This window comes from Schistocerca gregaria, chromosome 5 (genome assembly GCF_023897955.1).
Source record: "Schistocerca gregaria isolate iqSchGreg1 chromosome 5, iqSchGreg1.2, whole genome shotgun sequence".
NCBI lineage: Eukaryota > Metazoa > Arthropoda > Insecta > Orthoptera > Acrididae > Schistocerca > Schistocerca gregaria.
The window spans coordinates 625,668,944-625,695,213 of record NC_064924.1 but is presented as its reverse complement, the minus strand read 5'-3'; positions in this window follow the sequence as shown (position 1 = coordinate 625,695,213).

Genomic DNA, 26,270 nt, shown 5'->3' with positions numbered 1-26,270 from the left:
TGTACATCGTTCATGGACAGTTCTTGTCGTCTGTCGTCGAAAATAGGCCGATTACTGAAGAAGAATAAAATCAAGGTTATCTTCCGTCCACCAGCAAAGAACCGGGCCCTGGTTGGATCCGTTAAAGACGATTTACAACTGAAGAAAGCAGGCGTCTACAAAATTCCCTGTGAATGTGGCTCTGCATATATTGGCCAGACGACAAGAACTGTCCATGAACGATGTACAGAACATGAAAGATACACCCGTCTGCGGCAACCGTCAAAATCGGCAGTAGCAGAGCACTGTATTTCATTGGGACATTCAATGGAATACAATGGAACAAAAAACATTTTAGCTCCGGTTTCCGGATTTTGGGATTCCGTAATCAAGGAATCAGTGGAAATACGTCTTGCCGATAATCTTATAAATCGTGGCAACGGCTTTCATCTGGATAAAACTTGGAATCCTGTTATTAAAATTATACATTAACAGCGGAATAGACAGCGTCATTCGATACTCAATGACTAGATGATCTTTTACTTTCACCACCGAGGGCAGCACGTACAACTCGGCTATGCCGCGCATGTCAACACGTGCGCGAGAATCGGTATAAATACCGCGACTGCACCTGGGCTCTTCAGTAGTTGTGTACTCACCTGATGATGGCCGGACGTCTCTGGGCCGAAATATCGTGGCAGAATGTCGACGGGATCCGGCTGCATACCCGGAAATTATTAGAAGGTACATTGTATACTTGTAAATGAAATAAATAATTAACACTTTCTACTTCTTGATCGACTACACAGAGAAATTTGATTCACTTCATAAGGATTTCATTATCGCTGTATAATAATATACCACTATTGACGTTGGTGTGTAGAATCTGTGTGTCTCGCGACATACCCTCTGACTTTCGGATAAATATCGTCCACACAATCCCAGTTAGTTCAAGGGCTGACAAGGGCAAAAATTATGGGACAATCAGCTTAACAGCTCATGCATCCACGTTGCTGACAAGAATGATAAACAAAAGAACGGAAAATAATTTAGGATTGGTTAGATGACAATCATATAGGCTTTATCAAAGATAAAGACATCAGAGAGGCAAAGTACGTTTATAGGACCTGTCGACCTGGGAAAAATCTTCGACTGTGTAAAATGGTTCAAGACGTTCGAGATTCTGAGAAAATAGGGGTACGCCATGGGGAGAGACGGCGAATATGCAATATGTACAAGAGCCAAGGGAGAATAATAAGACTGGACGACCAATTACGAATTGTTCGGATGAAAAAGGTTGTACGACATGGATGTAGCCTTTCGCCCCTACTGTTCAGACTTAATGGTGAAGAAGCAATCATGGAAATAAAAGAAAGATTCAGCAGTGAGATTAATATTCAGGGTGAAAGAATTTCAGTGTTACGATTTGCTGATGACATTGCTATCCTGAGTGAAAGTGAAGAAGAATTATATGATCCTCTTAACGGAATGAACAGTGTAAAGAGTGCAGAATATGGACTGAGAGTAAATCGAAGAAAGACGAAAGTAATGAGAAGTAGCAGAAATGAGAACAGCGAAAAATTTAACTTCATGATTGATGGTCACGAAGCTGATAGAGTTAAGGAATTCTGCTACCGAGGCAGCCAAATAAGCAATAACGGACAGAACAAAGAGGACATCAAAAGCAGACTAGCACTAGAGAAAAGGACATTCCTGGTTCAGAGACGTCTACTAATATCAAAAGTAGGCCGTAATTTGAGGAAGAAATGTCTGAGAATGTACGTTTGGTGCACATCATTATATGGTGGTGAAATGTGGACTGTGGGAAAATTGTAACAGAAGAAAATCGAAGCATTTGAGATGTGATGCTACAGACGAATGTTGAAAATTAGGTGGAGTGATAAGGTAAGGAATGATGCGGTTCACCGCAGAATCTGAGAGGAAAGGGATATGTGGAAAACACTGACAAGGAGAAGGGACAGGATGATAGGACATCTGTTAAGACATCAGGGAATGACTTCTACCGCACTAGAGGGAGCTGCAAAGGGCAAAAGCTGTAGAGGAAGGCAAAGATTGGAATACTTCCAGCAGATATCTGAGGACGTAGGATGCAAGTGCTACTCTGAGATGAAGAGGTTGGCAGAGGAGAGGAATTCGTGGCGGGCCGCATCAAACCAGTCAGGAGACTGATGACTAAAAAAGCAAGTACTGGAGTCAAAGACAGAGTGTTTTGAGGGAAACCAGTTGTTCCAGATTTTACATTTGTTGAAACTTGGCAGGTAGCCCAAGTCAGATGGCTGTGTTCAGCAGTGCTCCAAAATAAGTCGGCAATGAAGGGGAAGGCAGTTCCCATAGGGGCAAAGATACCGACAGGTGCATTTGGTGATGGTGCAACGGTGAGTCATGAGAGTTGGTGAGGGAAAGGCGAAGCTTGAGGACGGGTCTTGCTTTAGTATATAGATGTAGGAGAACCACTAGTGTTCTTTACGCTATTAAAAATTAATGACTTAAGCTCTGTTTCGACAGAACTAGTACTAGCAAAATCCTATGGACCATCAGTGCTTCACTACAATAGGAACGCTAAGCAGTGAACTAGTAAATTCAATAAACAAAAGGATATTATTAGCTAACCGATGATGTACGAAGGGCTACAAAATGTTACGTTGAAAGCAAGCGTTTTCGGCTGCGGTAATCTTGCAAATCGGCGATAGGACGTACTCTGGGTCTCTCTATTTGAGAGTGTCGGCAGTAGAACATATTCAGGTACTCCTACAATAATCAGCTTTAGCTTGCTCTCAGCTGTTATTAATTTTGTGACAGAAATCGTTTTGCTATACTAAACTGTCACTATTTTATGGCGTTCGCAAATAAAAGCTTCTTAATGATATCCCGAGATCTATTTCACAGAAGCGAGCTACCCGCACCACTAACTGGAATCAAAGATATTTTGCTTGCATTTTCTAAAATATCCAAAGCTCTACCAGATCTGCTTTCGTGGACATCATTTGCTAGATATTCATAGTGTGCAAGTAGGAAGAATCCCTACGTTCACAAAGGTAATCGAAGAACCGACTATTTTAACTAGCGCTGTCTCCTACGGGAAGGTTTGATCAATACACTGTACGTCACCTGTATTACTTTCTACGGAATCGTGGCTGAACTGAGAAACTTGTATGCGGATTTATACGGAAGGCGAGTTCGCAACCTACAGCTCTCACATTTCACCATTGGCCTCCAAGGTCGTTTAGCAGTGTGCGATTTTCTTCTATTCTTGCGATGGAGGGTTTTGCAGACCCCGCTATGTGTGTCCTCTTCAAGCAGCTTTAGGCTAACTGCAGCGCCGTACATCAAATGCAGCGGGTTCCGTAGTTGCAAGCCTGTTTGCGAATGTGTGGGACGGGTTTAACTATCATCTGGTTGCTTTTCGTCGGTGCGGCGGAGATCACGCTGTACCTTTGCAAAAGGTGACTGAAATCTGTGAACTAAACCGTAACTGTGAAAGGTATCATAAAAATGTGTGTGCAAGCGTGTACCAGACATACAGGGTGTGCAAGCACGTAGTAGACGTAAAAAGTGTCCACAAATTATCTTTACAAATTAAGAGTTCAACAACTTGAGAACTACACGAGTTATTAATAAATAATTTCCAACATGTCATAAGATAACAGTTAAAGTATTTTACCATCCTTGTGAGGGAAGTTTGACTCAAAGCCTGATAAAATGTGGACGCTACAGGACAAAGCTCGGTGTGTGACCTAGTTCCAACATACAACTTCTGATACCCAAATGAAACGAAATATTCGAACACGGATGGTAGGAAACCGCCGTCCCGACCAAATATTCGGGCTTGACATACGCCGTTTATGGAAACGGGTGGTATTTCGCATAAAAAGGGTGCCGGGTCGCCCATTTGTTTAGAGATGCCAACTTGGACAATATAAGGCAGGAGTTTGCGAGTATTCCGACAAAATCGGAGCGTACGGCAAGCAGGAGAGTTGGAAATGAGGCGATCAACAGTGCATAGTGTCCTGCGTGAGAGGATACGGCTATATACCTACAAGGTGGACATGCTCCTCAGCGCGAACAGTTTGTAGTCGGTATGCTAGGAAAGAGTGATGCAAACAATGACTTTTGGGGAAAAAATATTCCGTTGAGGCAACGTTTCATGTATCTGGAAATCTAAATCTCATGCCACTTGTATGGGGGGTTCATAGCATCCTTATGTTACACGTGAAAAGGGACAAGACAGTCCCAATGTCAGAATTTGGTGCAAGCTGATGCACAACTGCGTCACTGATCCATTCTTTATCATCGAGTCTGCCGTCAGTGGTGGTGTTTACCTGGACATGTTACATGCGTTTGCCGAGCCACAATTGGAACAGCAGCAACCCGAAGTCCTGTTCCGGTATCTATAAATGTCCGTCAGTTTCTAGATAACAATCCCGCCAAGATCTCCTGACCCCACTCTTCTTATTCTGGGCTTTTGTAAAGAAGCTGGTGTCCCGAACCCAGGCGCAGCGCGTTTCAACATGTCGCAGTGGAGATATTTAATCGTACGTGGAGAGAAATGGAACTCCGGCTAGACATTATCCGTGCCACTAAGGCTGCGCACGTTGATATTTGTGAATGAGGAAACAAAACTTTGTGAGTTAACTTATCACATGTTCAGGTATTAAACTCTAAATTTGTAAAGATAATTTATGAACACCCTGAACATTTGTGAAATAGGATGATCCTTTTGGAAACAAACATTTTTAATTTCTATTCATATGTTAAAATTAACTCAGGTTTCTATCTTCATTCATGCACAGGTTATAATGCTACAAAATTGGATGAATTTTTAGCAATCGCCATGTATAGTACGGAAAAAATTACTGTAAGGTCCTGGGATAAAAATGAAATACATAAGATAAGAAAGTGATAGAAAGCATTGATGAAAATTTAAGTTAGTATAAGGAATAACAATATAATAAATGTAGTGATAGACTAGAAAAGCAAATGAACGTGTGGTAGAGGATAAAATGTTGAAGAAACAAAACAATAGATAGTGCGATTATGGTAGATCAGATGAAAATTTACTAGCTGGGATTATCAGGTAATAGAAAGTGAAAGAAATGAATATAAAACAAAATAAGTCGATAGCAAGAAAAAACAAAATGATTGACACGTATGTAACGACGACCAGGAAATTCTCCACTTCAGCTCCGGATATTAGCGGTAGATGGCGAAACAGGGATCTCAAATACCGTGCGGCCCGAATACTGAGTAGCTGCTGTGGGTCGCGAAATTCGCAGACAGATGCGGCGGTGTTGAAGTGCGGGCCGTGAATGACGGCAGGCAGGAGTGGGGGTCACCTCCCGGATGTGTGCGATACGGCCACCGATACTGCAGATGCGCGGGCCATCCGATATTGCTTTTGTATTTGCCTGCTGCTCACTGTTTGCTTTTATTTGACCGGACTGATAAAACGATGCGAGCGCTTGCTGGAAACTGGTTGATTTTACAGCGCATTGGAGTCTAAATGTCGGCACAAGTTCGGGTCGAGGGCACACACACACAATGGAAACGAGCGCCCTGGAGAGCGGACGCAGATAAACTAACGCCCCATGTTCGCTAATCAAATTATTTTCCGATGTGTGCTGCGACGCATAGATTGTCCGCAAGCAGTTTGTATGCAAAAGCACTGTGCGATTGAAATAATGAGCAGTACTGTAATTATGCTTCATTCGCTTCTGTTTAAGAGTGCCACTTCCTATACCGACGATCGTTTGAAGCGTTTTCTAAAGAACTTTGTCTGTGGTCATTACACGTTTCCGTGAATGAAATACTACTCCCTATTGTTCTCGTGTTCGCGGGTAATATACGTTGAATGGTTATAGAAAGGATAAGTACTGAAAACACTAAAAGGAAATTGAGTTGAAGCAACTATATGGACAAATTGTGATATGATTTACCATTTAACAAATGGAACTATTTCTTCAGAAGTTGACGGCCAGATTACAATTCGATAAACGGATTATTTATAATTTAATCTATTAATCGTTTCTATAGACAACCACTGGAAATTGAAGTGATATATATATTATATCGATTACATAAGCGTGCATTTTCAAATTTCCGTTAGATGATTTCCCTAAATCAATTGTAGAATCATTTTTCAGTACAGAATCTGAGAGCTGCTTCCATTTTTTTTTACACAAATTGAGGAATGTTCACAAAGTAAGATACATTTTAGAGATTTTAAGTAACTGAAGCAAAAATACTGAAATAAAATCCAATGATCTCTATATTTTTATAGTTAGTATCTTTTTAGAAACTGGCAAACAGTTCTATAAACACTTCCCGTAATGACATTTTGAGTACTACGGGACATTTAAATTTCAAACATTCTCTTTTCTTTCATTTCATATTCTGACACTTTCATTGCATCCTCCCAGGTACCTTTTCTCCAGCTATTCAATATCCTTCTTGCTCTTGACTAGAATGCCCTAAATTTTCTGGCAAGTTCTCAGAATGTATTATGGAAATAGACTCTTACATTCACGTTCCAATTTCTTGAGGTTTTTCATTATAGTTTTGACGCTGTTCTTGTACTTTGGATATGGTTGGTCCCTAGAACATGTCCAGAAAGGCCAGATAGTAGTTCATACATTTTTCCCAATATTAATTGTACGGTCCTATTTCGTAAGCCTACATCAGCACGTTTATCTGAGGACAAAAAACTAATATTTCAACCTTTCATGTCTGATGCAAGAAAATTTCATTCCAAAATTCTTAAAGCAGGATCCATCTTTTGCAAGATGCTTCAAAAACTCCTTCTTCCAAGCCAGATTACGTAGCGGTAGAAACAGCAATATATGTAACTTACCTAATTTCTATACTGTTTCCCGATGTCTACATTATTGTTCAAGAAACAGAGGGTGAGTTTCAGAGATCTGTGCTTTATGAGCGATAGGTCTGCTCGATGTAAAACATTAAGATTTCGACGCTAAATACCAAGCCTCTGGCTGTTAGAGGCAAATTACACATATTACGAACAAAATAAACTCTTGATAAAGAGTTCCATTGAATATGTGTCTCACTTCGGCTACTATGGCTGTGACAAAACTTACTACACTCCATACGATACCGATCACCGTCAGTAATTAGGATTAGACCATGTATAGAATAATTCGAAGCACATTGTCTAGAAAAAACGAGTAAAAAGACAAGATTAATCTACAACCGATTAACTGAAGAAGTTTTGTCTATGGAAAATGCAATTCGGCTACATAGAATCACTTTATTGTCTTTTTACTCGTGATGACACAACATTTATGACCATAGGCGTTAAGTAAGGGGAATTTAGAAGAAAAAAATATAGCGGAAATCTGTAATTATACATATATTTCAGTACTTTCATTCCCGTGTAACAGATAATCCCTCACTATATATATTGTATAGTACGACACTAGACCATACACTAACTAATGCTCATGGAGTTTCCGTAAGAGCGTGCAAAAATTAATAGGACAGACGATGCCCCACTGAACATTTTGAGGTAGGAAACCTGGGATCCATAGTCTTGTGTCGTACTGTAGAACATATATAGTGAGGGATTATCTGTTACACGGGAGTGAAAGTACGTAGATATATGTATAATTACAGATATGTGCTTTTTGCATGGTACTTGACAAATTTTATCTTCTAAATTTCCTTTAGTTTTGGCCTATGGTCACAAATTTTGTGTCACCATACTACCGGTTTCGGTCTATAATGAGCATCTTCAGATCTGTTTTATAGAAACCTGTCATAGTGTATTGGAGCCCGTAATAGGACATGTTTTTATAAAACAGCTCTGAAGATGGTTCTTATAGACCGAAACCGATAGTATGATGACATAAAATTTGTGACCATAATCGTTAAGAAAAGGAAATTTAATCTACATTCAGGTCACTGTTCAATTCGAGACCATGTCGCAGCGTGTGATTTTCAATGTCGTTTTTGGTGCTTTGTGTAATCGTAAATTTGTCTAATTTGGATAATTATCTTAGTCTCACGCGATGCCGTTTTGAGCAAATTTTACCCTATATAATTAAGCGATTTGGGCGCTCTCGTTCTGTGACGAGATTTCTGTACAATGTGTTATGCCGTAGTATCTGGGGCAGCGGTATTTCGGAGTTGCGTCACAACTTCAGCGTTCAGTATCGGGGAGGCATGTGTGGCGTTTTCGCGGCAGTAAATTTCTCTGCACGCGACAGTGTAAGCGAGCATGTGGCCGTTGCGCTGGCTGTACGCCGACCAACGCGACACATGGCGAAGTTGGTGGCAGCGTTCAGCCCAGCTGGCCACTGGCTAGCGCCCTCGCGTGCACCGTCGCTTAATACCCCACCGAACTATTAGACTGCGTGATTCGATTATGGAAGCACTGCTATGCGAGGCTACTTCATTAAGCTCAAGTGTGACTGAGAATTAATTAGCAGCGACCGAGGCAGCGCCGGGGGCGGTACTAATTCTGTCGCCGGCGCCGCTTGCCTTTGTATGCGCAGCAATTCTACCCCTAATAAACCAAACCCCGTCCACCCCGGTCCTTCCCGTTGTGTCCTTGTTTTTTGTTCGGCTCTTATTCGCTGCTACTGTTGGGTCTCCTTCACCTCTCAGTGGAGATGGAGTACTGTTGTGGTCGGTGGCGGCCCGCAGGTATGCATTCTGGCTATTCACAAATTTTTAATTTCAGATAAATATGAGAGTGTGAGACTAATAGGATCTGCTCTATGGCAGTTGTGCGTAAAACATATTTATACAACTTCAGCTGCTGTCAATAATAATAATAACAACTGTAATGATAATAATAATAAATAATAACGTGCATAACTTGCGTGAAAAAAGATAGAATAGATTTCGTGGCATCTTCTTGTTCTGTACATAGTTAAGTACAGTTTATGGCAAAAACGAAATAATGTTTTACGTTTCACTAATCTGTGTTTCACATTTTTGTATAAGTGGGAGTTAAGTGGGAGTTTCAGCGATTTTTTTTTATTTTGAAAAGCAAATATTCAGGATCACTTCTAGGCTGAAAATCACACGTTGTTACGTTGCATAACACAATATCTTACGCTTATTATACACATTATTGTCAAATATTGAAGGTACCTAATACGTATATTAGTCAACGAATTACTTTCAGGGCTGAAAATCAGACATTCTTACGTTACACTCACACAACTCACGCTTATTATATACTTCGCTGTTGAATGTTTTCTTGTAGTCACGCTTGTTTCAAGGCGCTTCAGTCGAGAACCGCGAGGCTGCTACGGTCTCAGTTTCGAATCCTGCCTCGGGTATGGATCTGTGTGATGTCCTCAGGTTAGTTAGGTTTAAGTAGTTATACGTCTAGGGGACTGATGACCTCATATGTTAAGTCCCATAATGGTTAGAGTCATTTGAACCATTTGAATCACGCTTATTTGAATTTCCTGGCAGTACTTACAACAGGTTCAACAGGGTTCTGGTTGACACTGCTAAGGAAAGCCAATACATGCACAGTAAACAACCAATTCCAAATACAAACTGTCGTTTGCGGAAATGATTAAATTGAAGCATTACTATTTACCAACAAGGTCACTTGAGTAGAGTCAAAAGCGCATAGTCTTTCGCCCCATATTTAAGTGAATATCAGAGAAACCAAAGAGACAGGTTTTCGTGAATATTCAGATAGACGTACAATGTGGGCCTACAATACAGACAAACCAGACCCACCATAAGATCAACAGATGTCAGAAGCATGAATAAATGCCACAGTCTCACAATTGAGATGATGTGCTTTATGGTTCACAGCGCCTCAAGTGGACGAATGTATGATAAAACCCAAAACTTAATATACCACATATCTTTCAAAATCCCACAAAACAGGTTTTCTGGTAGTATAACTATAACTTATACTAATGCCCAATCTAATGTTACTGTATAGTGACTGAATTGGCATATATGAGGAATGTGCTGCCGTCTAGCGGGATTTATGCCAAGCGAATGGTGACAAAAGTCTACCGCAGTGTGCTAACACCTAGTGTCACTGACGTGAAGTTGTAGTTGATTGGTAAGGGCTAACTGTATACGCCGTGAACAGGGCGGGTTGTTTATGAAATCCGTATAAATTTGGCCTGTAAGGCCATAGTGTCAAGCAAAAGATCTTTAAAACGTGCACGTGTACGCGCCACCCTGATGCCAAGTTCACCGAGTCTAGAGGAACCATGTAGAACAGTGCGCTAGGTCCAGTGCCGTGTATTCCGGATAACGGAATTCATATTACGCTTAACAAAATTTGCAGGTAAATAATCAATAAATTCGTATGGTGTAAAAAGTTAGGGTGTGCACGTGCTCTTGTGCTCTCACATAAAAGCCGACAATGGTGGCAACACATTTCACATGTTCCTTATGACACGCTAAGTACATATTGTACGCTTAACCCATGCGATTCACATGCCTTAAAATCTAGGGGAGAATGCAGTGTATAATGCTGAGATCTTCCGAAGGCAGACAATAAGCATGGTGCAATAACAACCGCTGACCAGGCCAGAACCATTCGCTAATAAACAGAGAGAAATAAAACTAATTTAATAGTTCCAGCCACAGATTCGGTTTGCCTACAAAAGTTCGAGATTATTGATAAGAGTGTCAGACCGGACGGATCATCAATAAAAACGTCGTTGTTATTGTGGTCTTCAGTCCTGAGACTGGTTTGATGCACCTCTCCATGCTACTCTATCTTGTGCAAGCTTCTTCATCTCCCAGTACCTACTGCAACCTACACCCTTAGCGTATTCATCTCTTGGTCTCCCTCTATGATTTTTAACCTCCACGCTGCCCTCTAATACTAAATTGGTGATCCCTTGATGCCTCAGAACATGTCCTACCAACCGATCCCTTCTTCTTGTCAAGTTGTGCCACAAACTTCTCTTCTCTCCAATCCTATTCAATATTTCCTCATTAGTTATGTGATCTACCCATCTAGTCTTCAGCATTCTTCTGTAGCATCACTTTTCGAAAGCTTCTATTCTCTTCTTGTCCAAACTAGCTATCGTCCATGTTTCACTTCCATACATGACTACACTCCACACAAATACTTCCAGAAATGGCTTCCTGACACTTAAATCTATACTCGATGTTAACAAATTTCTCTTCTTCAGAAACGCTTTCCTTGCCATTCCCAGTCTACATTTTATATCCTCTCTACTTCGACCATCATCAGTTATTTTGCTCCCCAAATAGCAAAACTCCTTTACTACTTTAATTGTCTCATTTCCTAATCTAATTCCCTCAGCATCACCCGACTTTATTCGACTACATTCCATTATCCTAGTTTTGCTTTTGTTGATATTCATCTTATATCCTCCTTTCATGACACTATCCATTCCGTTCAACTGCTCTTCCAAGTCCTTTGCTGTCTCTGACAGAATTACGATGTCATCGGCGAACCTCAATATTTTTATTTCTTCTCGATGGATTTTAATACCTACACCGAATTTTTCTTTTGTTTCCTTTACTGCTTGCTCAATATACAGATTGAATAACATCGGGGAGAGACTGCAAGCCTGTCTCACTCCCTTCCCAACCACTGCTTCCCTTTCATGTCCCTCGACTCTGCCATCTGGTTTCTGTACAAATTGTAAATATCCCTTCCCTCCCTGTATTTTACCCATGCTACTTTCAGAATTTGAAAGAGAGTATTCCAATCAACATTGTCAAACATTTTCTGTAAGTCTACAAATGCTAGAAACGTAGATTTGCCCTTCCTTAATCTAACTTCTAAGATAAGTCGTAAGGTCAGTATTGCCTCACGTGTTCCAACATTTCTACGGAATCCAAACTGATCTTCCCCGAGGTCGGCTTCTACCAGTTTTTCCATTCGTCTGTAAAGAATTCGCGTTAGTATTTCGCAGCTGTTACTTTTTAAACTGATAGTTCGGTAATTTTTACATCTGTCAACACCTGCTTTCTTTGGGATTGGAATTATTATATTCTTCTTGAAGTCTGAGGGTATTTCGCCTGTCTCATACATCTTGCTCACCAGAAGGTAGAGTTGTGTCAGGACTGGCTCTCCCAAGACCGTCAGTAGCTCAAATGGAATGTTGTCTACTCCGGGGGCCTTGTTTCGACTCAGGTCTTCCAGTGCTCTGTCATACTCTTCACGCAGTATCGTATCTCCCATTTCATCTTCATCTACATCCTCTTCCATTTCCATAATATTGTCCTCAAGTACATCGCCCATGTATAGACCTTCTATATACTCCTTCCACCTTTCTGCTTTCCCTTCTTTGCTTAGAACTGGGTTTCCATCTGAGCTCTTGATATTCATACAAGTGTATCTCTTATCTCCAAATGTCTCTTTAATTTTCCTGTAGGCAGTAACTATCTTACCCCTCTTGAAATAAGCCTCTACATCCTTACATTTGTCCTCTATCCATCCCTGCTTAGCCATTTTGCACTTGCTGTCGATCTCATTTTTGAGATGTCTGTATTCCTTTTTGCCTGCTTCATTTACTGCATTTTTATATTTTCTCCTTTCATCAATTAAATTCAATATTTCTTTTGTTACCAAAGAATTTCTACTAGCCTTTGTCTTTTTATCTACTTGATCCTCTGCTGCCTTCACTACTTCATCCCTCAAAGCTACCCATTCTTCTTCTACCGGATTTCTTTCCCCCATTCCTGTCAATTGCTCTCATATGGTCTTCCTGAAATTCGGGACAACCTCTGGTTCTTTTAGTTTATCCAGGTCCCATCTCCTTAAATTCCCACCTTTTTGAAGTTTCTTTAGTTTTAATCTACAGGTCATAAGCAATAGATTGTGGTCAGAGTCCACATCTGCCCCTGGAAATGTCTTACAATTTAAATCCTGGTTCCTAAATCTCTGTCTTACCATTATATAATCTACCTGAAACCTGTCAGTATCTCCAGGCTTCTTCCATGTATACAGCCTTCTTTTATGGTTCTTGAACCAAGTGTTAGCTATGATTAAGTTGAGCTATGTGCAAAATTCTACCAGGCGGCTTCCTCTTTCATTTCTTTGCCCCAGTCCATATTCACCTACTACGTTTCCATCTCTCCCTTTTCCTACTACCGAATTCCAGTCACCTATGACTATTAAATTTTCGTCACCCTTCACTATCTGAATAATTTCTTTTATTTCATCATTCATTTCTTCAATTTCTTCGTCATCTGCAGAGCTAGTTGGCATATAAACTTGTACTACTGTAGTAGGTGTGGGCTTCGTATCTATCTTGGCCACAATAATGCGTTCACTATGCTGTTTGTAGTAGCTTACCCGCATTCCTATTTTCCTATTCATTATTAAACCTACTCCTGCATTACCCCTATTTTATTTTCTGTTTATAACCCTGTAGTCACTTGACCAAAAGTCTTGTTCCTCCTGCCACCGAACTTCACTAATTCCCACTATATCTAACTTTAACCTATCCATTTCCCTTTTTAAATTTTGTAGCCTACCTGCCCGATTATGGGATCTGACATTCCACTCTCCGATCCGTAGAACGCCAGTTTTCTTTCTCCTGATAACGACATCCTCTTGAGTAGTCCCCGCCCGGAGATCCGAATGGGGGACTATTTTACCTCCGGAATATTTTACCCAAGAGGACGCCATCATCATTTAATCATACAGTAAAGCTGCATGCCCTCGGGAAAGATTATATCCGTAGTTTCCCCAACTTTCAGCCGTTCGCAGTACCAGCACAGCAAGACCGTTTTGGTTATTGTTACAGGGCCAGATCAGTCAATCATCCAGACTGTTTCCCCTGCAACTACTGAAAAGGCTGCTTCACCTCTTCAGGAACCACACGTTTGTCTGGCCTCTCAACAGATACCCTTCCGTTCTGGTTGCACCTACGGTACGGCTATCTGTATCGCTGAGGCACGCAACGGCAAAGTCCATGGTTCGTGGGGGGAGGATAAAAACGTCATTAAACTTAATTAATCAATTTATGGAACTATATTAATGCTTCACGGTCAACTACCGCTGTATGGTCGCTGTCGATGGGACAGAATGGGACGTTGTTACATGACTTTCAAACAGTCTCGCATTCTGTGATATTTTGCTCTGTATTTACGCATATGTAACCTGGGATAGTAGCTGCATCTACTCTCTGATAATTTTTATGTACGGCTCAGTGTCTTACTGTTATTCTGGGGTTCTTGGTGTAATGATTTTAACTAATGACAAGACTTTAATTTTATATTTACAGGTTAAGCATCGAATCTGATATCTAATCACATTAACAAAGCAATGGATAACACTAATTGCACCTCGAACCATCACGTTTAGTACAGAGGACAGCAACCGTTTGTTTTATAATGACCATAATTAAGCTGCTGTTGACTTGTGTTCCAATTAAAATTTTAATCACTCTTCATGAAATCTTTTACGTCATATTTCAAATCATTTCTGACTATCGGATTCAACATAATCTGTATTTACTAAAGAAAGGGCGTGGTGATCTCGTTTTGTCCCTCTATCTGTTTCTTCATAATTACCTGCATTTAATGGTCTAAAACATTGTTTTCAATGTGATGTTATAAACATGGTGTTTCCGTAAGAGAGAGAAAAAATGTAACGGGACTTATAGAATACTCCACTGAACAACTTGAGGTGGGAACCAGGGATCAGAGAAGCCTGCTTAAGAAGATACGGAAGTAAACTTCTCTTCTTCTTTGTCTTCGTTACTGTTTTCCAGCTTATTTACAACTAACACGTACAAATTTAAATGTGCTATGCTTATTATTTACACGCAGAACGACGAGCCTGATTACTGTGATGCCATGATGCAGGTTTTATTTACTTTACTTGTCATTAAGTTGGCTCTATTGTATCGTATTTACATTATCCCATGACAGAATGTGCGATGAATCAATGGAAGACCCATTCATTTCCCAGTGCTATCCAGAGACGCACCGCACAATGCGATGTAGCAGTGCCAATAAAGTATTTCCTGGTTGCTGGTTTGAAAGGGGAGATCCTGTTCCATAGCCCAGGAAGTAACTTGACATGAATTTCTTCGATTATTTTCTTTGTGATATCTAGAGTCATTTTCGTATGAGACCCTAGTGGATACGGAAATTTAATTAGTTGCAAGAATTGTAGCTGCCTGTGTTCGCCGATGTCATGCTTGCATTGAGGTTGATGGCCTTCAGTTTCAGCACATTTTGTAAGATGCAATACAAACCTTACGTCCATTGTGCCAGCAATGTTATTTGCAGGTCGAATCTAGCCTCGGGCATGGATGTGTGTGATGTCCTTAGGTTAGTTAGGTTTAAGTAGTTCTAAGTTCTAGGGGACAGATAACCCCAGAAGTTAAGTCCCACAGTGCTCAGAGATATTTGAACCATTTTTATTTGCAGTTAACTGTAACTAATGTAAATAAGAAAGCAAACAATAATGTGATTTCAGTCCTAATATGGGCTTCCGCGACTACCTCAAATTGTTTAGTGGAGCATCCTCTATGTACTTTTAAGGTTTTGCACACTCTTATTGAAACACTCTGTATAACATTAATTGGTGATATGGTTATCGCGTCCTAGTTAATGACAGAAGTTATGAATTTTATCGTATTTGGTCTCGTATGTATGCAAGGACCACATACATGTGTATTAAAATGAAGACCTTAAATTTAGAAAAAAAAAATTTGTTGTCACGGAGTACCACGACAATGAGTCTACTGACAATCTTATACTACTGGCATGCAAATGGCTACGTGGAATTCTATGGAATAGGGGAGGCGACGTATTTTCTACATTCACCACTTTTTTAATGTGGGATGAGTTCAAGATAGTGTACATCCTTTAAGATTTCTACCGTTACCTTTAAATTTAATTTTAAGCTTCGTGGTGGCGGTGGCACACCAGTTCCTCCTTCGTTTGGAGAACTGGCGTCCAATCAGGCTTGTCAACTTTAGAGCACAGGAGACTGTGCCGCCCGCCGGAGCAAGGATACAACAATGGTTTCTTTCCTCCCCTTGTCATGTAGTCTGTGGCAACCTACGGTGCTGCGTCAGTGTTCACAAATAGCAGAGAGAGGCACTATCCTGCGACATTCGGTTGCTGACCTTTTCATAGTCAACGCAGATAGTAGAAATGCGGCTGAGTTATCGCCATTTTGTTACGGAAGCGTTATCTTCCATCAACTTGTTAGCAGCCCTGCGTTAAGACAATCCGTTTTGGTCAGCATATTTCGCTTTAGGAAACGTGACACATCGGCGGTGGTTGCTTCTGAGCAACCACAGTGTTTTTCACAGCAAGGATCCTACAACACGAATCCACAGGTCGCTATGTGAATAGCTCTGTAGTTGGGCTCCTAGCACTGTGTACGTAAGACTGGCCTCATGGCTAGCGACTCACAATGTCATTCAGACACTCCTCGCCCTATCTAGGAACTGAAACCATTCTTGTTTAAATTAGTTGGCTGGTAGGTTAAGAGGGGCCAAACAGCGAGGCCATGGGTCCCATCAGATGAGGGAAGGATTGGAAGGAAATTGGTCAGGCCAGAAATCATCCAGAATTGGAGGCGCTTTCAGTAAAAAAAAAGAAAAGAAAAACGTGTAAGACGTAAGACTACCTCGCATTTCCTTCTTCAACGCGATTCAAGTCTAGTCTCAATTACTGGCTACCATTGATCTGTAGATCTCCCACGGCCCCTCTCCCTTTGAATTAAATTATGAATTATGCTATGAAACCCTTGCCAGCAGAAAAGGCCAGAGGTCTTCTCGGTCCGAGGACATACTATTAGCAGGTGAATGCTACTACTACCAGTCTGAAAGGGAAACGGTGGTATATGCAGGTATTTTGTCAGTTTTGTTCGTACCGTTCATGAGCTGTAGACCAGTCACTACGCAATGCAGCAATGACGTCATTACAAGTGCAATCTGCGCTGCTGCCGACTGCTCACTTACAATTAGTCCTCTTAGGCTGTAACGAGTTTTTTTTTCTTTTTTAAAGTAGATGCTACCTTACAATTTGTGGTGAGTGGAATTCCCGGTACGACTAGTACTTCCTCAACCAATTTTCTGTTTCGTACCAAATGCTCAGTAGGAATAAAAAATGACAGTAAACTTCCAAATGAGCACTGACTTACTTGAATGAAATTTTTCACTCTGCAACGTAGTGTGCGCTGATACGAAACTTGGTGGTAGATTAAAACTGTGTACTGGATTTGCCCGCGAAAAGTAAAGGTTCCCGGTTTCGAGCCTCCGTCAGGCATACAGTTTTTTCTGCCACGAAGTTTCACTATCTTATCGGACTTTCCTATAGTGATCGTTTCGTTTGTTGTGTGTGAGATAATGAAGAAAGTTGTCCGACAGTCCTTGGGATGCACGCTTTTGGAATTTCCACCGCGAATCTCTCCTCGATGCGCTACACCTCCAGTCCCGTGTCTGCGTTACCGGGTTAAAAGCCAACTTGTTGTTTCCATTTTATACACAACACAAAAGCCACCCCCCCCCCCCCCCCCCCTCAGCCAGGAAAAAAAATTAGACACAGTTTCACAGTTTAACTGCCCATAGCTTCGAAATTAACGGACGGGAACGTCTCACTTTTCGCAGTTTTATATTTTACTGTTCTGGCAATTTTTTTTAATGTGACAGTCACAACATAAGCATTCCTTTATTTTGTCACTCGTTAGTCGCCATGTTAGGTGTTGTTTTTTTTTCAGCTACATGGGTAAACACGGCTGTTGCAAGTCTCACACTCCATGAAAGGAAAGCACTTTTGAAGTGGTGCATGAAGTGCGAAAACATTATTGTGGTTCGACGCTAACGGTGAAGTGAGTTTAATTCAGAGCCACCGACATGTGTAAACTGGCGCGCATTCGAGACAAAATTGAAGTCGAAAGCTGTGGTGCTGATGTACACATTGGACGATCTGATCAACACTAAACTGACACACAATATTTTTAGCGCAACGCAAACTGACTTTCATAAATCCCTACAGAAGAACGGCCCTGACAAACAATAACCTACTTACCTCACAAAAATCTTCTTTACTTGACTACTGGAATACAGCGAGCGCCACTACTGCCAGCAAAATAAAAGATTCTAACTACAGAAGGCACTAACTACTGATAGGCATAGTTAGCAAATGAAAGATTTTGATAGAGAACGAACAATGTATTTACCTTAATAATGTTCAAATTTTCCCGATCATCCGCTCTCAAAATTCCACCATCTCTCTCCCCACATCCACCACTGCTGGCGGCTCACCTCCAACTGCGCAATGCTACGCGCTGTTCGCATCCAACTGCCCAACAATACAACAGCGAACATTACAACAATGCCAACCAGCCACAGACTGCACACAGCACAGTAAGTGATTTTCATACAGAGCGCTACGTGGCGTTACCAACATAAAATCCTAAACAGCCTACTTACAAAAGCAACAAGCCCAGCCAACTGCTGTGCTGCGTTTCTACGATTCACTCGATCATTACAGAAGTCTATGAGACCGTGTGTTTGTGATACGAATATTCACACATTACCGGAAAGTGTTTTAAACGGTAGCCCACTGCAGACTCCTAACGAAGGTTCGAGCACACGGATTAAGTTCCGAGATACGTATGTGGATGGAAGACTTCTTACGCAATATAAGTATGTTGTCGGCGGCGACGAGCGTTCATCAGAAACAAGGTTATCGTCAGGAGCGCCCCAGGGAAATATGGTGTACACATAAACGATCTGATGGACAGGGTGAGCAGCAATCTGCTGCTGTCTGCTGATGTCACTGTGCTGTACGGGAAGGTTCATCCTTGAGTGACTGTAGTGTTCCAATATATTCGAATACAGCTCTGGTAGTGTGTTGCCTGACACTGTCACGTCCTTTAAATATCTAGACGTTACGTTGCAAAGTGATAGGAAATCTAAGAGCAAGTAGGCAGGGCTGTAGAAAAGTCGAAAGGTCAACTTCGGTTTGGTGGAAGAATTGGAGAAAATGAGAGTAACTCATCTTTGAAGAAGACCGCTTATAAAACGCTGGTGCGACGCATTCCTTTTTTAAATTTATTTATTAGCAACTTGGTTCATTACAATATTTGTTATGCTGCACGTATGTGTGTGTGTGTGTCTGTGTGTGTGTGTGTGTGTGTGTGTGTGTGTGTGGAGTGGAGTGTAACGCTTGTGTTGCATGATGATGATGATGACGAGAGAAGGGAGAGAGTGAAATCCGGTGCAGGCACATAATCTACCCCTCACGAACAGCGTCTGGGGGGCATCGAGTTTAAAGTCCCCGTCCAATGGATAAATCATCCTCGATGGTGTCACATGCCCTGACTCCGTGAGGCACTGCAGAGAGGTTTGGTATTTAAACAAGGACACTGGCGCAAAATCTATCAGGAACTTTACGCCACCACTTCATCTCCTTGTCGGTCAAATACAAGCAGGGAAACCTTTTTCCACTACCATGATTCGAAGCAGCTTATCTCCAGGGCGACCGCTACCGCACACACGTGCCTTAGCAAATTCGGCCTTCGCCTCGGAGGTTGGTTTGCGACCTACTCCTGAGCACTGCTCCAGTGTTTGGGATCCCCACTAGATCGGATAATTTAACACATCGAAGCAGTTCAGAAGTGAGCTACTGCCTTTTTTACAGGTAGGTCCGATCAAGGATCTACTGTTAGGAGACGCTTTGTGAACTAAAATTGGAATACCCCTGGAGAAAAGAATATCTTTTTCGCTAAGCAGTAGTGAGGAAATTTAGAGTACCGGCACCTGAAGCTGATTACAAAACGGGTCTAACACCGCCAATTTACAATTCGCGTAAGAGCCACGAAGGTAAGAGGGTTGAGGACTCGCACTGATGAATGTACGCTGACTTGACAGAAGTCGTGGGACACCTCCTAATGTCGTGTCGGAACTCCTTCTCGGCGTTGTGCAGCAAGTGAACGTGGCGTGGAACCAACCGGTGACTGGAAGTCCACTGCAGAAATATTGAACCCTGCACCTCCTATAGCCGTTCTTAACTGCGAAAGTTTTGCCGGTGCAGGATTTTGTGAACAAACTGCCCTCTAGATTATGCCCCATAGATGCCTCATAAACGTCGGCCAATCTGGGTGGCCAAATCATTCGCTCGAAAAGTCAAGAAAGTTTTTCAAACCAATCGTGAACATTGTGTCCCGCTGATTGTCTCCCATAAAAAATCCATCGTTGTTTGGGAACATGAATGGCTGCAAATAGTCTCCAAGTAGCCAAACACTACCATTTCCAGTAAACCCATTTCCAGTCATTGATCGGTTTAACTGGACCAGAGGACCCAGTCCATTCCACACAAATACATCCCAGCCATTATGGAACCACCACCAGCTTGCTCAATCCCTTGTTGACAATTTCGGTTCATGGCTTCGGGGAGTTACCGCCACACTAGAACCCCACCATCAGTTCTTGCTAACTGTAAGTGGGACTCATCAGGCCACTGTTTCCCAGTTGTCCAGGATCCAACCGATATGGTCATGAGACCTGGAGAGGCGTTGTCGTGCAAAGGCACTCGCATCGTTCAACTGCTGCCGTAGCCCATAAACGCCCAATTTCGGCGAACTACCCTAACGGATATGTTCATCGTACTTCCCACATTGATATCTGTCGCTTCCACGGAATCCAAATGCCGCTGTTCTCTGTTTATAAGTGAAGGTCGGTGGCCATTGCATTGTTCATTGTGAGAGATAAGGCCTGAAACTTGGTATCCTCAGGAGACTCATTACTCTTTGGATCTCAGATATGAACTCCGTAGCGCTTTGTGAAATGGAATGTCCCGTGCGTCTATCTCCAACTACCTTTCCGCTTTCAAAGTCTGTTAATTTCCATCGTTCGGCCATACACTCATCGGATACCTTTTCACATGAGTCAACTGAGTACGAATGACAACTCTTCCACTGCACTGCCCTTATATATCTTGTTTACGAATTACTACTGCCTTCTGTATATGTGTATATGCATATTATCACCTCAGTGTAGACTGTCGTTTTTTCTTCACTCTCTTGGCGACCAGAGCGAGTTCCCTCCGCCTTACACCAAGCAGTGAGTTGCGGATTACATTTATGGATTAGATCTAGACGTAATTTAACTTAGTTTTGTACTGAGGTTTGTCATCCGACGTTGCGACCATCATCATGAGAAGTAGTGTCTGTAGGCAATCAACAGAATACTCCACCCTTCTTGGCACAAGGAAACCGCTTCAAAGTCTGTATATGGCGTAAGAACTCAGATTTTTGTCAAATGGATGAAATTTCTCTTATTACGTTCATGTCTTTATTTAATCCATTGAAATATTTTCTATTTTTCGTTTATCACCAAAGACCTAAGCGTGGTAATGGATTTTCAAATTTTCTGCTAAGACTGACTTTGCTGTATATAAGGTGCTGCCAGTGACGCTCTTTCTTTGCAGTTTTGTCGATATTTATCTCATTAAAACTATGATAGGCCTATTTAAAGTATAGTTCCGACAAAATGAAATACAAAATAAGACATTGGCATGTGGTGTCGATCTCTGTAACATCTTTTTGGGTATCAGAATATTGGATTGCCTTTTTATCAAAGACAGGGCTTTGTTTGTCTTTGAAACCCGTGAACGTTCAGTGTCTGGAAACGTTTCGCGATTGAGAAGTTGCGGAGACAGTGCTGTGCCCAGTGGTAGCTAGATAGTAGGAACTGAGAATACGAGGTTCGCATTAGTGTATGCCTGGCGCGCAGTGGGACAGTTTGCTCCAAACGCTGGACGTAATAGACAGTTGGATGTAAAATGCTACACAAATGTATTATTTTTAATTTCTATTCTTCACTGATTGGGGCTCAGATGTCGCAATTACAAATTTCAAGATGGCGGATCAAAGAATTTTAAACAGATCTATTCGGAGTTTGTTATTTGCATTTCTGGAATTGGTACATACCTTGGATGTCTCAAATGCTAAGCGGCAGTTTTGAATCGCTTATTACTCACGCGAAGTCTTTGATCACAGCAGCTCTGTCGCTTAAAGACGTGTTTTTCTGGTCAGTGCTTGGCTGCGAGGAGCGCGGAAGTTCTGTTGTTTGTGTCGTAACGAGAAGGAAGCCTAGCAGAGGACTCTCGGCAATGTAGACCTAATGTTAAGCACATCTGTGTTTAAATAAAGTAATTTGTGTCCGAATACTGTGAAACTGAGAAGGAGGACTTGATTAGTTATTTAGAATGAAAAGATTATGAAGAGGAATGAAGGTAATATTTTTATTTATTGGCACTGCAGTAGCGAGTAGTTAGAATCATTGTTGAATGATACGTGAATATCAGGGAATTTTAGATTTACTCATTAAAGATTGAGTAACTTGCTGCGCATGATATTTTTCATATTTATCAATGATTTGGCTGATATTTGTGAGAGTAAGAACATGTGGCCTGTAGTTTAAGAAGTGTCATGATGATCTCTCCATTGACAAAAGATTCCGGAATAGTCCCCCATTCGGATCTCCGGGAGGGGACTGCCGGGGTGGAGGTTACCATGAGAAAAAGATTGAATAATCATCGAAAGGATAACGTTCTACGAGTCGGGCCGTGGAAAGTCAGAAGCTTGAACGTGGTAGGGAAACTAGAAAATCTGAAAAGGGAAATGCAAATGCTCAATCTAGATATAGTTGGGGTCAGTGAAGTGAAGAGGAAGGAAGACAAGGATTTCTGGTCAGATGAGTATCGGGTAATATCAACAGCAGCAGAAAATGTTGTAACAGGTGTAGGATTCGTTATGAATAGGAAGGTAGGGCAGAGGGTGTGTTATTGTGAACAGTTCAGTGACCGGGTTATTCTAATCGACAGCAGACCAACACCGACAACGATAGTTCAGGTATACATGCCGACGTCGCAAGCTGAAGATGAACAGATAGAGAAAGTGTATGAGGATATTGAAAGGGTAATGCAATATGTAAAGGGGGACGACAATCTAATAGTCATGGGCGACTGGAATGCAGTTGTAGGGCAAGGAGTAGAAGAAAAGGTTACAGGAGAATATGGGCTTAGGACAAGGAATGAAAGAGGAGAATGACTAACTGAGTTCAGTAACAAGTTTCAGCTAGTAATAGCGAATACCCTGTTCAAGAATCACAAGAGGAGGAGGTATACTTGGAAAAGGCCGGGAGATGCGGGAAGATTTCAATTAGATTACATCATGGTCAGACAGAGATTCCGAAAACAGATATTGGATTGTAAGGCGTACCCAGGAGCAGATATAGACTCAGTTCACAATGTAGTAGTGATGAAAAGTAGACTGAAGTTCAAGACATTAGTCAGGAAGTATCAATACGCAAAGAAGTCGGATACGGAAGTTCTAAGGAATGGCGAGATACGTTTGAAGTTCTCTAACTCTATAGATACAGCAATAAGGAATAGCGCAGTAGGCAGTACAGTTGAAGAGGAATGAACATCTCTAAAAAGGAACATCACAGAAGTTGGGAAGGAAAAAATAGGTACAAAGAAGGTAGTTGCGAAGAAACCATGGGTAACAGAAGAAATACTTCAGTTGATTGATGAAAGGAGGAAGTACAAACATGTTCCGGGAAAATCAGGACTACAGAAATACAAGTCGCTGAGGAATGAAATAAATAGAAAGTTCAGGGAAGCTAAGACGAAATGGCTGCAGGAAAAATGAGAAGACATCGAAAAAGATTTTATTGTCGGAATGACACACTCAGCATACCGGAAAGTCAAAACAACCTTTGGTGACATTAAAAGCAACGGTGGTAGCATTAAGAGTGCAACGGGAATTCCACTGTTAAATGCAGAGGAGAGAGCAGATAGGTGGAAAGAATACTTTGAAAGCCTCTATGAGGGTGAAGATTTGCCTGATGTGATAGAAGAAGAAACAGGAGTCGATTTAGAAGAGATAGGGGATCCAGTATTAGAATCGGAATTTAAAAGAGCTTTGGGGGACTTACGGTCAAATAAGGCAGAAGGGGTAGATAACATTCCATCAGAATCTCTAAAATCATTAGGGGAAGTGGAAACAAAACGACTATTCACGTTGGTGCGTAGAATATATGAGTCTGGCGACATAACATCTGACTTTCGGAAAAGCATCATCCACACAATTCAGAAGACGGCAAGAGCTGACAAGTGCGAGAATTATCGCACAATCAGGTTAACAGCTCATGCATCGAAGCTGCTTACAAGAATAATATACAGAAGAATGGAAAAGAAAATTGAGAATGCGCTAGGTGACTATCAGTTTGGATTTAGGAAAAGTAAAGGCACGAGAGAGGCAATTCTGACGTTACGGCTAATAATGGAAGCAAGGCTAAAGAAAAATCGAGACACGTTCATAGGATTTGTCGACCTGGAAATAGCGTTCGACAATGTAAAATGGTGCAAGCTGTTCGAGATACTGAAAAAAGTAGGGGTAAGCTATAGGGAGAGACGGGTAATATACAATATGTACAACAACCAAGAAGGAATAAGCAATGATGGAAATAAAAGAAAGGTTCCGGAGTGGAATTAAAATACAAGGTGAAAGGATATCAATGATACAATTCGCTGATGACATTGCTATCATGAGTGATTGTGAAGAAGAATTAAATGATCTGCTGAACGGAATGAACAGTCTAATGAGTACACAGTATGGTTTGAGTGTAAATTGGAGAAAGACGAAGGTAATGAGCAGTAGTAGAAATGAGAACAGCGAGAAACTTAACGTCAGGATTGATGGTAACGAGGTCAATGAAGTTAAGGAATTCTGCTACATAGGCAGTAAAATAACCAATGACGGACGGAGCAAGGAGGACATCAAAAGCAGACTCGCTATGGCAAATAAGGCATTTCTGACCAGGAGAAGTCTACTAATATCAAATACCGGCCTTAATTTGAGGAAGAGATTTCTGAGGATGTACGTCTGGAGTACAGCATTGTATGGTAGTGAATCATGGACTGTGGGAAAACCGGAACAGAAGAGAATCGAAGCGTTTTAGATGTGGTGCTATAGATGAATGTTGAAAATTAAGTGGACTGATAAGGTAAGGAATGAGGAGGTTCTACGTAGAATCGGAGAGGAAAGGAATATGTGGAAAACACTGATAAAGAGAAGGGACAGGATGATAGGACATCTGCTAAGACATGAGGGAATGACTTCCATGGTACTAGAGGGAACTGTAGAGGGCAAAAACTGTAGAGGAAAACAGAGATTGGAATATGTCAAGCAAATAATTGAGGACTTAGGTTGCAAGTGCTACTCTGAGATGAAGAGGTCAGCACAGGAAAGGAATTCGTGGCGGGCCGCATCAAACCAGTCAGTAGACTGATGACCAAAAGACCAAAAAAAAAAAAAAAAAAAAGAATTTGGTAGTAATGTGGCGCTTTGTCAATGTTACTGGGTGTTGTAATATGTTACATGTTACATGTTGCATATAAGTAATAACATATAAGGTGACTTATAATGGTTTGTTAAAGAAATATTTTACCTAAAAGCCTTGTCCACATCCTAGATCCTAGTAATTTTTATTTAACGGAGCGTCTCTCTCAGTGGCGTGTATAAAATAATTTAATTGCTGTCTGCAGCATTGCACTAAACTCTCAGCCACTATAGTTAGCAATTTGCACCTGGAGCACAGAGAGCAGCAAGCACCGCGATTACAAGCAGTTACATTACGAGGTAACGTATTTCAGGATCAGTTTGCTACAAAAGTTATTAAAGCACAGGGACACTTTGTGTAATTAAAAACATTAACAGTGAAGTTCAGGATTTAATCACTTTCACATTCTGTATAATGATTATAAAACAGGGACAAAGTCGTGTAGTATTCTCGCAGGCAGATAGATGTGGTTTCTCTTGCTGCTGGGAAGGCACAAAGTCACCCAGAGCTAAACAACAGCAAAGTTGTAACCAAACAAGCAAGCCAGTACGAATTCAAAATCAAATCAAACGAAAACATATTTTGAAAGACAACTTTCAAATTATAAATGTAACGGGTCCGAATAGAACTTCGGATACAAAGCGTTGTGGGGTCGCTAGTAACGCGTTGGAAGTCGAAATTGCTGTTTTGAAATGATTTATTCAAGTGTTACATTTTACAATCCAATTGTCAGGTGTGACAACAATGCTATCAGAAGGACTGAATCGGAAAGCAGATCTTTTAATTCTGGCATCTGTTGACATTCTTCATTAGTTATTTTCGGGACTTTCGAGACCAATGGATCCGAAGATGCCAGCAACCGATGGAATACGACATGCTTCGCTTCCTCACGGGAATATTAACATGTACAATCTTCTCGGTAATGTCGGGTACCCTTATTCCGAGCTTCCTCAACATCAT